The sequence below is a fragment of the Antechinus flavipes genome, chromosome 2 (assembly GCF_016432865.1).
Source record: "Antechinus flavipes isolate AdamAnt ecotype Samford, QLD, Australia chromosome 2, AdamAnt_v2, whole genome shotgun sequence".
Classification (NCBI taxonomy): Eukaryota; Metazoa; Chordata; class Mammalia; order Dasyuromorphia; family Dasyuridae; genus Antechinus; species Antechinus flavipes.
Genome location: NC_067399.1, coordinates 100597351 through 100611367, shown reverse-complemented (window position 1 = coordinate 100611367; position 14017 = coordinate 100597351). Strand labels below are relative to the sequence as shown.

At 33.5% G+C, this 14017-nt stretch overlaps 1 pseudogene; it reads right to left on the bottom strand.

Moving 5' to 3' along the window:
• Positions 1 to 11752, bottom strand: part of LOC127546461 (uncharacterized) — a 128413-nt pseudogene extending 116661 nt beyond the window's left edge.
• Positions 11753 to 14017: the final 2265 nt, after the last annotated feature.

The following is a 14017-nucleotide window of genomic DNA, read 5'->3' as shown; positions in this document are numbered from 1 at the left end:
AAAATTGGTCATATGCCACCTTCCTTTCACATTTTATCCTATACAGTACCAGTAATTCTAAAAAAAAAAATTGATATCCCAAAAAATAAAATTAGAAATTAGCTTAGACCATTAGATACAATGTTTTTTAAAATTGAAAGCATGTATTTATAGAAGAGATCCAGACTGGTAAAAATGGTTAACAGAGGAAAAGTTGACTTCAATTGTGGATTAGAAGAAATTGAGGGGATGCATGCAATTACAAAATAAAAAGAATGTAAGAAAAGAAGAAAAAGATTGAGAATTCTTTGAACAATTTTTTAAAAATTAACAACATATAAGCAGAAGCAATGAGACTTGGAGAAAGGACACGATATATTCTAGTTAAAAGGTATTCTTAACCATAAATGATGCTTTTCTGTAAGCCTAAGACAGAATCAGACTCAAAAAATGCTATGACAATATATCACTTTGTCCTGGTTCTCTGGATGCTTGGGAAGTAAATGAGTCAATGAGGAGAACTCTCCAAAGGCATATAGTTCTTTGTACCTTAGAGATCCAATGATAATTTCATTTAGATGCAGATGACACTGAAATTTTCATAATAAAGAATGTGCCCTAGGGAATTTGTTAGAACTGAAAAGTTTCTATTGTTCTGAAATGACATCCATTGGTCTGGAATGTGGGTTTCTGATTAGTAAAGGGCTAGGCAAATTGTATTTTATCTTACAGAACAGATTAAGAAACAATGATTCAAGAGTTATTATGCTATCTGATCAAAGGAAAAGCCTATACATTATATGTAATTATTATACATTATATAATTATTATTTTTAAAATATTTTATTTATTTTAATAAATATTGCTTTATGAATCATGTTGGGAGAGAAAAAAATGTAACAAGAAGTGAATAAACCATGTGTTTATTAACATTCAATATCCATAATGTTTTTTTTTTTTTTTTCTTTTTTTTTTCCTGGAAGCAAATGACATACCTTGGATCATTGAATCACTGAGAAATAGTTGATCATCACATGTTCTTACTGTTATTGTGTACAAATGTATTCCTGGGTCTGCTTGTTTCACTTAGCATTAGTTCATGTAAATCTTCCCAGGAGATTATTGCATACAGCAACATCAATATTATATGACAATCAATTCTGATGATCATGAATTTTTCCAACAATGAGATGAATGATGCCAGTTCCAATGATGTGATGAAGAGAGCCATCTACACCCAAAGAGAGGACTGGGGAACTTGTAATGCAGGAGAAACTGAGGTAGGAGAGAGATTAGAGAGTTTTTAATATTTTATTAATGGGAGAGTAAGATTGACTGGACAGGACTCTCGTCTCAAATTATCCAGTCAGACAGAGATAAAGATATACTGGGACCAAGGAATTCATGTTGGTCCCAGGTCTGGAGGAGACTATCATCTCAAAGAATCCAGGGTCCAGCATCCACCACCAGCCGCCATTCTCCAGCAATGAATGGAAGAACCCCAACTTCTTAAATACCTTTTTGGAGACAAAGAAGAGAAAGGGAGGGAAAGTTTCTATCAGGAAGGGGAAGCCATAAAACTCTAAAAAACAGGATGTCTGAATACAAAGAAGTAAAGATATGGTGGGTTATCTTGGAATATTTAAAGGGATATTATAAATCCTTGAGGATACAAAACCGTCAGGAATCTACTCTCTTGTTTACCTTGCTAATTTATAACCTGAGGGCGAATAATCCTTAGTTTTCAGAGGGGGATTTACAACTAAAGAGATTGAGACAGAACAGTTAAGGAAACTGAGACAAGGGAAACTCGTACAGAGAAACTGAGTCAGTACAGTTAAAGAGAACTATGGCATAACAAACTGAATGTGGATGACAGCATAACATTCTCATTCTTTTTGTTGTTGTTCATTTACATTTTGTTTTCTTACTTATTTGTTTTCCTTTTTGATTTGATTTTTCTCATGCAGCAAGAGTATTGTATAAATATATTTAAACATGTTGGATTTAATATATATTTTAACATGTATAACATATATTGCATTGCTTGTCATCTAGGGGACAGGGTCAGGGGAAGAAGGGGAAAATCTGAAACACAAGGGTATGCAAGGGTCAATGTTGAAAAATTATCCATGCATATTTTGAAAATAAAAAGCTTAAAAAATAAAATGAATAAATAAATAAATAGGATTTTTTGTGGTTTGCAGTTTTTTAAAAAAAGCTTTTTCTGTATCTATTGAGATTATCATAAAAGTTCTGTTGATTTTGTTATTGATATTGTTAATAATGGTAATAGTTTTCCTGATATTGAATCAGTCTTGCATTATTGATATAAAACCCACTTGATTGTAGTATATTATCTTACTGATAAGATGCTGCATTTTTGTTACAATTTATTTAAAATTATGGTATTAATATTCATTAGGACAATTGATCTGTAATTTTGTTTCTCTGTTTTGATTCTACTTGGTGATGATAGCAGGCCCATATTTGTATTATAGAAGGAATTTGGTAGGGCTCATTCTTTACATATTTTTCCAAATGGTTTTAATTGTATTGGAATGAATTGCTCTTTAAATGTCTGGTAGAATTCACTTATAAATTAATTTGGCTCTGGAATGTTTTTCTTAAGGAATTTATTAATGGCTTCTTCAATTTTTTTCTAACATGGAACTGCGGTAAGTAATTTAATTCCTCTTCTGTTAATCAGGGCTATTTATATTTTTGTAAATATTCATTCATTGTGGTTATATTGTCATATTTTCTGCCATACAGTTGGGTAAAATACTCTTAATTATTGCTTTGATTTTGGTTATAAGTTCAACCTTTTAATTGTTGATATTGGTGATTCAGTTTTGTTTATTTTTTCTAATAGTATTAACCAAAGGTATTTTGATTTCCTTTCCCACAAAACCATTTCTTTTATTTATTAATTATTAAAATAGTTTTGTTAGTTTTGATTTAATTAATCTCTCCTTTGAGGTTGAAAATTTCTAATTTGGTATTTAATTTTTGTAGCATTTTTAGTTGCATGTCCAACTCATTGTTCTCTTCTTTCTTCATTTTATTCATATAGCTATTTAGAGACATAAAATTTTCCCTAAGAAGTGCTGTAGTTGGTTCCTAGAGGTTGTAGTATGTAGTCTCATAATTGTCATTCTCTTAGATGAAATTATGAGTTGTTTTTGTGATTTTTTTTGTTTGACACACTTATACTTTTTACAACTTTTATTTAATAATTTCTCCCATTTACATTCTTTTAAAATTATTATTATAGCTTTTTATTGACATAACATATGCATGGATAATTTTTCAACATTGACCCTTGAAAACACTTCTGTTCCAACTTTTCCCCTCCTACCCTCTACCCCCTCCCCTAGAAGGCAGGATGTCTCATACATGTTAAACATGTTAAAGTATATCTTGAATGCAATATATGTGTACATATTTATATAGTTCTCTTGTTGCAAAAGAAAAATCAGATTTAGAAATGTAAAAATAACCCGGGAAGAAAAACAAAAATGCAAGCAAACAACAACAGAGTATAAATGTTATGTTGTGGTTCACACTCATTTCCCATTATTCTTTCACTGAGTGTAGCTGGTTCTGTCCATCACTGATTGATTGGAATTGAATTGGATCCTTTCATTGCTGTCATCATATAGTATTGTTGTTGAAGTGTATAGTGATCTCCTGTTCCACTCATTTCACTTAGCATCACTCCATGTAAGTCTCTCCAAGCCTCTCTGTATTCATTTTGTTGGTCATTTCTTAAGAATAATAATATTCTATAATATTCATATATCATAATTTACTCTGCTATTCTTCAATTGATGGACATCCATTTAATTTCCAGTTTCTAGTCACTATAAAAAGAGCTGATAAAAACATTTTTGCATATACAAGTCCTTTTACCTTCTTTAATATCTCTTTGAGATATAAGCCCAGTATTAACATTTCTGGATCAAAGGGTATGTACAGCTTGATAACTTTTTGCGTATGTTCCAAAATGCTCTCCAGAATGGTTGGATTTGTTCACAACTCCACAAACAATGCATCAGTGTCCCAGTTTTTCCACATCCTCTCCAAAATTCATCATTATCTTTTCCTATCATTTTAGCCAATTTGACAGGTGTAATTTGACAACTCAGAGTTGTCTTAATTTCCATTTCTCCATAATGATTTGGAACACCTTTTCATATGAGCAAAAATAGTTTCAATTTCATCATCTGAAAATTGTCTGTTCTTATCCTTTGATCATTTATCAAATGATGAATGGCTTTATTTCTTATAATTTAAAGTCAGTTCTCTATATATTTTGGAAATGAGGCCTTTATCAGAATGTTTCACAGTAAAAATGTTTTCCCAGTTTCCCAGTTTCCCCAGAAATTGCTTCCCTTCTAATCTTGTCTGCATTAGTTTTGTTTGTACAAAAGCTTTTTTACTTGATATAATGAAAATTTTTCTTTTTTGTAATCAATGAAATGATCTCTAATTCTTCTTTGGTCACAAATTCCTTACTACTACACAAGTCTAAGAGGTAAACTATCCTATGTTCTTCTAATTTATTTATAATCTCATTCTCTATGCCTAAATCATGAAGGCTTTTTGATCTTATCTTGGTGTACAGTGTTAAGTGTGGGTCAATGACTACTTTCTGCCATACTAATTTCCAATTTCTCAGCAGTTTTTGTCAAATAGTGAATTCTTATCTCCAAATTTGGGATCTTTTGGTTTGTCAAATACTAGATTGCTATAGTTATTGACTATTAACCTAACCTATTCCACAGATCAACTAATCTATTTCTTGTCCAATACCAAATAGTTTTGATGACTGCTGCTTTATAATATAGTTTTAGATTTGGTAGAGATAGGTCTCCTTCATTTGATTTTTTTTTCAATACTTCCCTTGAAATTCTTGACCTTTTGTTTTTCCATATGAACTTTGTTGCTATTTTTTCTAGGTCATTAAAATATTTTCTTGGGAGTCTGGTATAGCACTAAATAAATAGATTAGTTAGATTAGTTTAGTTAGTATTGTCATCTTTATTATTTTCACTCAGCCTATCCAATAGAACTTAATATTTTCCCAATTGTTTAGATCTGACTTTGCGTGGAAAGTGTCTTGTAGTTTTGCTCATATAGTTCCTGACTTTCCTTTGGCAGATAGATTCCCAAATATTTTATACTATTGATAATTATTTTAAATGGAATTTCTCTTTCTTTCTCTTGCTGTTGGATTTTCTTAGTGATGTATACAATGCTGAGTATTTATGTGGATTTATTTTGTATCCTGCAATTTTGCTAAAGTTGTGGATTATTTCTAATAGATTTTTAGGCGAATCTCTGGGGATCTCTAGCCATACCATCATATTTGCAAAGAGTGATAATTTGGTTTCTTCATTACCTGCTCTAATTCTTTTAATCTCTTTTTCAGCTCTTATTGCTGAAATTACAATTTGTAATACAATATTGAATAGTAATGGTGATAATGGGCAACCTTGTTTCGCTTTTTATTTTATTTGGAATGGTTCCAGTTTTTCCCCATTACATATGATGCTTACTTATGTTTTAAATTGATGCTGCTGACTATTTTAAGGAAAAGTTAATTTATTCCTATACTCTCTAGTGTTTTTAATTGGAATGGGTGTTGGATCTTATCAAATGCTTTTTCTGCATCTATTGAGATGATCATATGGTTTTTGTTAATTTGGTTTTTGATATAGTCAATTATGTTAATAGTTTTCCTAATGTTGAACCAGCCCTACATTCCTGGTATAAATCCTATGTGTCATGGTGCATCATTCTGGAGATGATTTTCTGTAATCTTTTTGCTAGAATTTTATTTAACATTTTTACATCAATATCCATTGCATCAAAATTCATAATTTTCTTTCTCTGTTTTCATCCTACCTTGTTTAGGTATCACTGCCATGTCTCTGTAATAAAAGGAATTTGGTAGGATTCCTTCAATCCCTATTTTTTCAAATAGCTTATATAGTTCTTTAAATGTTTGGTAGAATTCACATGTAAATCCATCTGGTCCTGAAGATTTTTTCTTAGGGAGTTGATTAATACCTTGTTCTATTTCTTTTTCTGAAATGGGACTGTTTAACCAATTTACTTCTTCCTCTGTTAATCTGGGCAAACTATATTTTTAAAGTTATTCACCCATTTCATTTAAGTTATCAAATTTATTGGCATAAAATTTTATAAAGAAACTCCCAATTATTGCTTTAATTTTCTCTTCATTAGTGCCAAGTTCTCCCATTTCATTTTCAGGACTAACAATTTAATTTTCTTCTTTCCTTTAATCAAATTTACCAAGAGTTTATTCTGTTTGCTTTTTTCATAGTATCAACTCTTAGTTTTATTTATTAATTTAATAGTTATTTTACTTTCAATTTTATTAATCTTTCCTTTTAATTTTAGAATTTCAGGTTTAGTGTTTGACTAGGGTTTTTAAATTTGTTCCTTTTCTATAGCTTTTTTATTTTTTTTTAGCTGCAAGCCTAATTCATTGATTCTCTCTTTCTGTATTTTATGCAAGTAGGCATCTAGAGATATAAAATTTTCCCTTAGTACCACTTTGGCTGCAGCCCACACATTTTTGTATTATGTCTCATTATTTTCATTCTCTTGAGTGAAATTATTAATTGTGTCTATGATTTGTTGTTTCACCCAATCATTCTTTAGGATGAGATTATTTAGTTTCCAATTACTTTTTGTTCTCTTTTCCCCTGGCTTTTTATTGAATGTAATTTTTATTGCATTGTGATCTGAAAAGGAGACATTTACTATTTCTGCCTTTCTGCATTTGAATTTGAAGTCTTCATGTCCTAATAATTATATATGTTCCATGAACTGCCAAAAAGGAAGTGTACTCCTTTCTGTCTCCATTCAGTTTTCTCCAAAGATTTATCATACCTAATTTTTCTAGTATTCTATTTACCTCTTTAACTTCCTTCTTATTTATTTTGTAGTTTGATTTATCTAGATCTGAGAATGCAAGGCTGAGATATCCCATTATTCTAGTTTTGCTATCTATTTCTTCTTATAGCTCTCTTAACTTCTCCTTTAGTAATTTAGATGCCACACTATTTGGTGTATGTATGTTTAACATTGATATTGCTTCATCATCTATGCAATCCTTTAGCAAGATATAGTGCCCTTCCTTAAGTCTTTTAAGTAGATCGATTTTTGCTTTTGCTTGCTCTGAGATCAGGATGCTACCCCTGCTTTTTTCACTTCATCTGAAGCATAGCAGATTCTGCTCCAGCCTTTTAATTTTATTCTGTATGTATTGCCCTGCTTCAAGTGTGTTTCCTGCAAATGACATATTTTAGGATTCTGACTTTTAATCCAGTCTTCTATCTGCCTCTGCTTTATGGTTAAAATGACTAATTCTGTATTTCCCATCATCACATTATCCTCAGATTATGCTTTTCTCTTTCCTTTCCTCTTTACCCTCCTACCTAGTATTAAACCTATGAGCACTACTTGCCTCACTCAGACCTCCCTCTTTAGAATCCTTCCCTCCCTGTTAGAGTCCTTCCCCTTTTCTGAAACCTTTCCCATACAATTTCTGTATTCCCTTCTATTTAGTTTAACCCTTCTCTTTTTGGTTTTCCCCTCCCACTTTTCCATGAGATGGGAGAAGTTTCTCTGTAAACAGAATATATCCAATATTTTCTCTTTGAGCCAATTCTGATGAGAGTGAGATTCACATTATATTCACCCCCCTCTCTTCTTTCCCTCAAATATAATAGGTTTCTTTTGGCTCTTTGTGAGATGTAGTACCTCCACTTTTCCCTTTTGCTGGTACAATTTTCTTTCCACTTTTAGGTTCTTTTTTATATTATAACAGTAAAACCTAATTATACATGAACTCTTTATGTATACTCATAACAGAAATATAGTTCCCAAGATTTCTTTTTACCTTTTTATGTTTCTTTCGAGTCCTATATTTGAAGGTCAATCTTTTTGTTAAGTTCCATTTTTTTTTTCATCAGAAATAGATGGAATTTGGCATTTCATTGAATGTCCATCTTCTTCTCTTGAAGAAAATGTTCATTTTGGCTGGGTAAATTATTCTTGGCTGAATACCAAGTTCCTTAGCCTTTTGGAATACCAGATTCCAGACCATTTGATGCTTTAACGTGGACACTTCTAGATCTTGAGTAATCCTTATTGTGGCTCCTCTTTAATTGAATTATTTTTTTCTAGCTGCTTGTAGTATCTTTTTCCTTGGTCTGATAGTCCTGGAATTTAGCCACAACATTTTTTGGAGTTTTGATTTTGGATCTCTTTCATTAGGTGATTGATGAATTCTTTCAAAGTCTATTTTACCTTCTGTTTCTATAACATCTGGGCAGTTCTCTTTGATGACATCCTGAAAAGTAATGTCTAGGCTTTTTTTTTTTTTTTTTTTTCAGCATGCTATTCAGGAAGTTCAATAATCCTTATATTATGTCTCTTAGATCTATTTTCCAGGTCTTTTTTTTTTTTTTCCAAGTACGTATTTAACATTTTTTCCTTTTTTTTTTTTTTCCCTTTTTTTTTTTTTTTTGGTTTTGCTTAGTCATTCATTTCCATTTGTTCAATTCTGATTTTTAATGAATTATTTTCTTTATTTACTCTTTAATTTTTTGGGGGGGAGTAATTGTCCAATTGAGTTTTTAAATGAGTTATTTTGTTGTATGGAATTTTTTTTTCCATTTTGCCAATTTTATTTTTAGGGAGCTATTTTCTTTTTCCAATTCATTAATTCTGTTTTCAGGGAGTTCATTTCTTTATCCACTTTATCTTTTCATGAGTAACATGACTTATCCAGACCATCTTGCAAAGCTTCCCTTTTCTTTCCCCATTTTCTTCTATCTCTTTTTGAAGAGCTTTTAAAATTTCTTCTACAAGAGCCTTGTGTGATGGGGACCAGATTATATCACCATTTTGTGCTTCATCTGGAGACAATCTGCTTTTAGTCTCCTCAGGGTTTGAAATCTGCTCCCTTTCAGTATAAAAGCTATATACAGTCAGAGCCTGCTTTGTCTTTTTACTCATTTTGAAAACAAAAACCAAAAAACCAAAAACTCTGCCATCTGCTTTTGGGGCAGTGTGGTGTTACCAAGTTTCCTCAACAGGCAACAGGAAGCAGTAGTGGGCAGCAATAGCTTTGCTGGGATCAGCATCTGCACTGGCATTAACGTCTAAGCTGTGGTCAGTGTGTGAGCTGTGATCAGCAGTTGGATGCTGAGATCCTGCTGACTCACTCCCGGAGGCTGTTTCATAAAATGTATTCTGAGGGTAAAGGAGAGCTTAGATAGACATGTGTGTCCTCTCCATCATCTTGGCTCCACCCCTCCTCCATTTACATTCAAAACAAATTTTTTACGTGACTTTTTAAGATTTTTGAATGCTATATTTTCTCCCTTATCCCCACCTACAATTAATAAACCAAATGTGAAGTTGTGCAAAACATTCCCATAAAAGTCTAAGTTGTGAAAGAAAATACAGATCTTGCACTAATGAAAATAAAAACAATCAAGTAAAATTACATTCAAAATAAAGAAAGATATAACAAGAGAAATATAGGATGCTTCAATTTATATGCAGACTCCATCTGTTCCTTCTCTGGATATGAATAGGATTTTTTATCATAAATTATTCAGAGTACTTGTGGATGATTGTACTACTAAGATTAACAATGTCATTTAAAACTGGTCATCCCAGAATATTGCTACTTTTTATGTAGTACATTTCACTTTGTTCATGAAGAACTTTCCAGCTTTTTTTTTTTTTTCTTGAGAGCATGCTGTTCACTATTTTCCAGAGAGCAATAATATTCTATCAGAGAAACTTACTTCAAAAATTTTTTTCTATAATTAATATAGCTAATTGTATTTCCCCCCACTTATTCTCTCTTTTCTTTTACCCTCCCCCTCCTGAAAAGTGTTTTGCTACTGACCACTCCCTCTCTGAAAATGTTCTTGCTTTTATTCCCCCTTCTCCCCCTCCCTCCCACCCCTCTCCCTTGCTCCAAGATCCCATTCACTTCCTATTTTCCTGGAGGGTATGATAGATTTCTATATCTCTACTGAATATGTATGTTATTTCCTATTTGAGCCAATTCTGATGAGATTAAGTTCACTCATTCTCTTCTCCTCCCCTTTTCTTCCTGTACTGTAAAAACTTTTTTCTTGACTCTTTTTTTATGGCAGGTAATTTTACCTTTCCACTTCTCCCTTTCCCTTTCACCCAGTACATTCCTTTCTCACTCCTTTAATTTCATCATTTTTAGAGAGCTATTATTCCTTTATATTCAACTCAAACCTGTGCCCTCTATCTATATATTCTCCTTCTAACTGCCATAATAATGAAAATGTTCTAATGAGTTATTAAAAGTACCATCTTCCCATGTATGAATGCAAACAGATAAACCTTATTAAGTCCCTTATGATATTACTTTTCTGATTATCACCTTATGCTTCTCCAGAATCCTGTATTTGAAAAACAAATTGTCTATTCAGCTCTGGTCTTCTCATCACAAATTCTTGAAACTCTTCTGTTTCATTGAATGACCACATTTTCTTCTGAAGGATTATACTCAGTTTTGCTGGGTAGGTGATTCTTGGTTGCAGTTCTAGCTTTATTGCACTCTGGAATTTCATATTCCCAAGGCTCGCAGTCCTTTAACAGAGAAGCTGCTAAATTTTGTATTAACCTGACTGTGGCTCAACAGTATTTGACTTTTTTCTTTCTAGATGATTGCAATATTTTCTCCTTGATTTATGAGTTCTAGAATTTAGCTATAATATTCCAGGGATTTTATTTTGGGCTCTCTTTCAGGAGGTTATTGCTAGATATTTTCAATTTTTATTATACCCTTTGGTTCTAGGATATCATTTTCCTTAATAATTTCTTGAAAGATGATGTCCTGGCTCATTTTTTAATCATCACTTTCAAGTAGAGCAATAATTTTACATTTTTCTTTCCTGAATCTATTTTCTGGGTCAATTGTTTTTCCAATGAGATATTTCACTTTTTTTTTTTTTTTTTGGTTTTGTTTTATTGTATCTTGATTTCTCATAAAGCCATTAGCTTCCATTTGTTCAGTTCTGTTTTTTAAAGAATTATTTCCCTCTGTGAATTTTTGTATCTTCTTACCCAATTAGCCAAATTTGCTTTTTAAGACATTTTTCTCTTCATTAGCTTTTTGTATTTCCTTTTGTATCTCTCTCAATTCTTTCTCTAATTTTCCTCTCTCTTACTTGATTTTCAAAGTCCCTTATTCTTATTTTTCTTGGAGACTTTGGATATAGAAACTTTGACTCTGTTATCATTTTCTGAGTGTGTGTTTTGATCTTCCTTCTGAACATAATAACTTTCAATGATCAGAAACTTTTTTTTTTAATTTTCTGGTTATTTTCTTGGTCTATTACTCTGCTTTTAACTCTTTGTTAAAGTAGGATTCAGTTTCCAGGGTGGAGGGATTACTATACAAAGCTTCAAGAGTTTTGTGTAGCAATTTTCAGAAATTCTTCTAGGCATTTTACCAAAAGCACTCTTGGAGTGTCCCTGCCTCACTGTAGCTGTAAGATCTCATGTGATGTCCAGGTTTTGGGCTCTGCTGGCCAGCACTGCACTGGAACTGCACATCACAGTCACTTCTCCTTGCTACAGATCCTCTCCACTGACCTTGCAAAGTCCTCCTTAGTGTCTCCAGGATGAGAGGTTCAGAAGCCTCCAGCACCATTACTGATTCCAGAGGTTCCATCTCACTGGCATTGGAGTCTAAGGTAGAGCTGGGGCCAGGGTTGGGATTGTACTGGGGTTGCCTGGTGGTTTCCCACTCTGTTTCCCTAAGCCTTTTTTGCTAACCTTCCAGGGCCTCTTTGGCTTTTCTTAGCTGAGAGATCTGAAAGCCACCAGCATTGCCCTTGATTCAGAAATTCAGAAGTTGGGCTGGGGATGGGGCTTCATCATTGGCTCCTGCTCTGGTATCACTAGCTGGTGAAGGTCAGTATGGAGAGAATTCAGAATAAATTTATTATCCCATAATAGTGTATGAGCAAATTTCTAAGGCTGCAATAAAAGCTTTGGGTTCTCTCCCTGGACAAAAAAGATGGAGGTAAAGCCTTCACAAAAATAGAGCAAGGTCCCAATGAACCTTTTGTGGATTTTGTGGGACATTTGCAAACAGCTGTAATAAGAACCATTGGAGAAAATGCAGCTAAAGAACTAATGACCAGACATCTGGCAAGGAAAATGCCAACGAGGTTTGCAAAAAAAATTATATGGGGACTAGACAAAGATGCTCCTTTAGAGGAGATCATAAGATGCTGTGCCACAGTGGGCACAAATGCTTATTATACCCAGACTATGATGAACATGGAAAGACAGGGTCTCTCTTGCCAAGGGACTTCTAGAGAAAATCATTGATGTTTTCAATGTGGAAAAGTTGGACATTTGAGAGCCCATTGTAGATATGGAGATAGAGTAAGAAGACAGGGTGAGAGAAAACCCAAGAATCCATGTCCAAAATGCAACTGAGACTTCCACTGGGCCTCGGAATGTAGATTGATCCAGAGAAATGAGAGGCAAGGCCCAGCTCCAAAATATCATAGAAAAGATGACAGATGGAGCATTATGGCAGCTGAGGTTACCCCCAGAGAGTCTTTAGAAGGTTAGTACTCTGATGTGATCAATCAGCCTAAAAGTAATCACATGGCAGAAAGAGAATACAGTTGGGGAGAATACAGGCTTTTTAACCCAACAGGGCAGTGTCCAGTGCAAACTGCTCCAATGTAATTGCCAGATGATGATGAGAAATTCCCAAAGTGGTAAATAAAAGGGAATTAGATAGGTTACCTGCCTGGGAGAGAGGGTTTGCCTGTGTTCCTACAGATAGAGAAGGAAACAGATGGAGAAGGAAACAAATGGATGGCAATGAGCACCTGGAGAGAGACAGAAAAAGAGAAAAACCTCAAAACAAAGGAGAGGATTTAAGAAACATCTGACACTGAAAGAGCATGGCTGACAATGAGACTGTTAAAAGAACTTTAAAGATCTTCAGGAATCATTGGATTCCCTAACACAAGATGAGACCATTTCAAGGACTTGAATACTAGCAGGAATCATTGGATTCCTTGAGATGAAAAATTGTTGATGAGACTATTGCAGTACTTCAGAGCTTGCAGGAATTATTGGATTCCTGGCACATGAAGTAATGGACAATGGATTCCTTTTGGACTATTTCTAGGACTTATGGACATGTATAAATTTTCATGTTGATTCATGATATTTGTTACATCATTTCTAGCCTGTGTTATATTGCTATGTGCTTATGTGATTTATATAATTAGTTGTAATACCTACCATATTGATGGATTTATGTATACCTGTTTCAAATAAGCCCTTTTAGAAACCCACTAATTTGATTTGATATCTCATTTCATTTGCTTTTCAACTCCCTTCCTGAGATGTCAAGGAGGGTGTGACCACCTTCTTTTTATGGTATTTTCACTTCTTTTTTGAGCAGTCAGGGAAGGTGTGATCACCTTTTTTTGGATTCTCACCTCCTTGAGAAATCAAGGAGGTCATGACCATCTATGTTCTAAAATCAAACGAAAGCAGGAGATGTTAGAATCCTTACAAAGTGTTAACTCATTAGAGTTGATAGAAACAATGCTTATATAATTGGTTCACACATTAGAGTTCCCAAGTCTGGGAGATTTACAAGTTACATCTCCCATAATCCCACTCTCAGAGGAGGAGTCAACCTTTGAGTTTACACCTCTAAAAGAGCATAAAAGGAGATTCAGAGAGAGTCAATAAAAGAGTTCAGTTGAAGAGATTGAGAGCCAGAATTCAGTCAGGAGATTCAGAACCAAGATTCAGAAAGAGCTGGAGGCTGAAGCTGGCAGACAAGCTGCAAGAGCTCTTGGAACCAAGGAGGGAGATAGGCCTCTAAAAAAAACTAACTGGGCTGTTTTGAAGGCTTTAAACTTTTAACACCTGGCTGCATTTGAGGCGATTGTTA